Here is a 3,447-nt window from a genome sequence, read left to right as displayed (position 1 = left end):
GTCCCTCCCCTATCCCTCCACCCGCTGCTATCCCTCCCCCAGTCCCCCCACCCCTTGCTATCCCTCCCCCAGTCCCCCCACCCCCTGCTATCCCTCCCCTATCCCCCACCCCCTGCTATCCCTCCCCTATCCCCCACCCCCTGCTATCCCTCCCCTATCCCCCCACCCCCTGCTATCCGTCCCCGAGTCCCCCACCCCCGACAGGCCCCAATGTGTGATGTTCCCCTCCCTGTGTCCATGTGTTCTCACTGTTCAACACCCCCTTATGAGTAAGAACATGCGGTGTTTGGTTTTCTTCTCTTGTGTCAGTTTGTTGAGAATGATGGTTTCCAGCTTTATCCATGTCCCTGCAAAGGACATGAACTCATCTTTTTTTATGGCTGCATAGTATTCCATGGTGTATATGTGCCACATTTTCTTTATCCAGTATATCATTGATGGGCATTTGGGTTGGTTCCAAGTCTTTGCTATTGTGAACAGTGCCACAATAAACATATGTGTGGATGTATCTTTATAATAGAATGATTTATTATCCTTTGGGTATAGGAAACCACTCAGACTGTGCCCTCTCCTGCTTACTTTCTTGGAGGAAGAGAAAATTAATCCTTAATGCCAAATGGCACCTACAGCAAAGCAACACCCAGAGCTGTCCTGGCACTCAGGAGAGAGCCCTGTGCCTCCTCCTCACTCCTCCTCCTGGTTTCAAGTGCTCTTCAGAGGTCCCCAACCTTTTTGGGACCAGGGACTGTTTTCGTGGAAGACAGTTTTTCCACAGGTCGAGTTCAGGGGCTGGTTTTAGGATGAAACTGTTCCACCTCAGATCATGAGGCATTAGATTCTCATAAGGAACATGCAACCTAGATCCCTGGCATGCACAGTTCACAATACAGTTTACACTCTTATGAGAATCTAATGCTGCAGCTGATCCGGAAGGAGGTAGGGCTCAGGCGGTAATGCTGGCTCACCTGCCACTCACGTCCTGCTGGGTGACCTGGTTCCTAACAGGAACTGCTCAGCTGCCCAGGGACTGGGGACTGCTGGTCTACACTTTCAGAGAAACTTCTCTAGGAATGAAATATAGAAATGATTCCTGAAAGTAGAGTCTTAGTGTGGGCATCTTATATCCAGTTTTTAATTTAGTTTGCTGGACACTGCAACATAGTTCTGTCCCTTCCCAAAATAGAGCAGAGGTCTGACCTATGCCCAGTCTTCAGCTTGTTGGTACTTCATGTGGGGAAGGAATTGGTGGTTAGAATCATGTCAAGTATACAATGAAAGGATCCCTCAACCCAGCTTATGGAGTTCAAAAGAACTTGAAGCCAGAACCAAGTAAGAGAATATAATATTTGTAAATAGAAGTGCTCTTCTCCTTCTTTCTAAAGAATTTCAAGTGCAATTTCAAGTGCAATTGGGAGGGACAGAAAATTTCCTCTGGGAGTAGGGAAGGAAATGGTGTAGGAGTTTAGACTATACTTGTTTGAATTTTAAAAGAGAGGCAACTCCAGCTGAGTTTTGGGATAGAATAAGGACCATATATATGTTGAAATAATACAAATGTGGTTTTAGATTGTCCTTTAAAGGTTTCACCATGAACCCAAACTCATTATAGCTGCAATGGCATGCACTTTATATGTATCATCAGAATGGGGCTGGGAGCTGGTAAAGCTTAAAAATGCGGACTTCTACCAGGAAAATGGTTCATTGTGAAAAAATCTCAGCTCTTAGATTTCTAGAATTGCTGTTTTTACACTGCCACTGTCTTGGCAGCAGGAGGGACAGAGGTGGGATTCTCACTGGTCCTTGGGCTGCCATCCTTGTGTCTGACATAAACTCAGAGAAGTGCAATAGCCCTGTAGAAAATTCAAGTTAATAAGTGGTTCTGAAAAAAAAAATGCAGTTCGTCAGCTTTCAATTTTTCATTCCCAGGAAGACACTGATGAAATTCTAGGTGCCATTTCTGAAGTGCCAAGAGGACCAGGGTAGTTCCTTCAGGGTAATGAGCTCTTTTTATTGATGTCTTCATTTATTCACTCATTCTTTTATCAGGGGTATATTTAATACATAAAATGCTTTAGAAAGATGCTGGGTACTGAGTGCATGAAAAGGCAGACATTTAAATAAGGTATTAAAATATTGAGGTAAATGCCATTAGAAGGCTGTATAAAGTACTCAAGGGAACACCAAGAACAGTTAAATAAAATGGTTATGCCTAAAATTGGGGACAGGGTAAGATGGGAGTGAAGATAATTTTTCCTATATTACACCCCGTCTTTCTTTCTTATAACTCAGAAAATGCGTCTGTGTCTTACTGCTTCCAGGCCCTTCAATCATTCCATTTAAGATACTTTTTGTTACAGGAATTTCATTGTAGATAGTGGTTTATTGTTGTGTAATTATTTTTTAGTATTAGGCTTTAGTGAACTGGCCTCAGGGCCCTGATCGCTAGCCATAGTGTTGCCTCTATAGAGTGTTGAGTTTCAAATGAAACTTTGAAATAGAATTTGCTTTAAGTTGGAATTGTCTGTAGGAAAACATTTTAAGTATGAATTCCTAGACATTAGGATAAATTTCAAGAACAGGCCTATAGAAAGAAGTATAACTAGTTATAAAAATAATACTGTTTCTACCACTAACTCTAAAAGCTCACAATACCAGATTCAGGCTATCTTACTACTGCTTTAATTCTGTATATGTACCTTATGCTAGAGAAATTCAACATTGTTGAGTAATTCATTAAACACTGGCTTTCAAAATCTGCTCCTTTTCTCTCTGAACTGGCAAACTTTTGTTTGGGGGTGATCACGAGTGTGTTGTTTTCTGGATGCACCTCTCAAATGCAAACAGTAAATTCTACATTGTGGTTTTAGGCTAGTTTTGTAGCAAGAAGGTGGTCTGACTCAAGCTACTTGTGGTGGATGCTATGGTGTGCCACATGCATCGCCCTATGTTGCACTGAGAGTCACGTTCCCCTAGCTGCTGGGAGTGTTGGCTGCCCACGATTCAAACTGAGGCCATCCACAGGAATTGCCCTCAGCAGAAGGGAGCTGCAGCATTCAAGATTGCATCTCCTCCCTCTATCTTTTAGCTGTTTGATATGGAGGCAAAAATGTCTGGCTACGTTGCCTCTATTTGGGACAACTCTGAAGGGATGGATACCTGTAGCAGAGAATTGTGTGTTATTCCATAATAGCTCCTGGCATTCTACTGGGCCTTGGTAGAGATGGAGTTTCTGAACCTGTGTCAGCACCACCTGTTATGGACTGGGTTTGGTCAGATCCTCCAAGTCATTGCTGGACAAGATCAACAACAATTTGTCAAAAGATGGAAGCAGTACATTTTAATTATGTCATGAGTTGGTCCAGAAGGCACAAGTCAACCTAGAACCCCCATGTCAGTGTCACCACTCTTGCACCAGCATTACTTCCTCAGCTCCCTCTTATGGCCCTG

The 3,447-nt window shown here is 43.2% G+C and overlaps 2 pseudogenes; both read right to left on the bottom strand.

Moving 5' to 3' along the window:
* Positions 1–549: 549 nt before the first annotated feature.
* LOC135277890 (small nucleolar RNA U3) lies at positions 550–741 on the bottom strand (annotated as a pseudogene).
* Positions 742–1,019: 278 nt separating this feature from the next.
* On the bottom strand, positions 1,020–1,106 carry LOC135277893 (small nucleolar RNA U3; annotated as a pseudogene).
* Between the last annotated feature and the right edge of the window lie 2,341 nt (positions 1,107–3,447).

This window comes from Aotus nancymaae, unplaced genomic scaffold, assembly GCF_030222135.1.
Source record: "Aotus nancymaae isolate 86718 unplaced genomic scaffold, 86718_ANA_hifiasm-v0.15.2.pri h1tg000033l, whole genome shotgun sequence".
NCBI lineage: Eukaryota > Metazoa > Chordata > Mammalia > Primates > Aotidae > Aotus > Aotus nancymaae.
The sequence above is the reverse complement of the archived record's forward strand: the minus strand, read 5'-3'. Positions and strand labels throughout refer to the sequence as shown.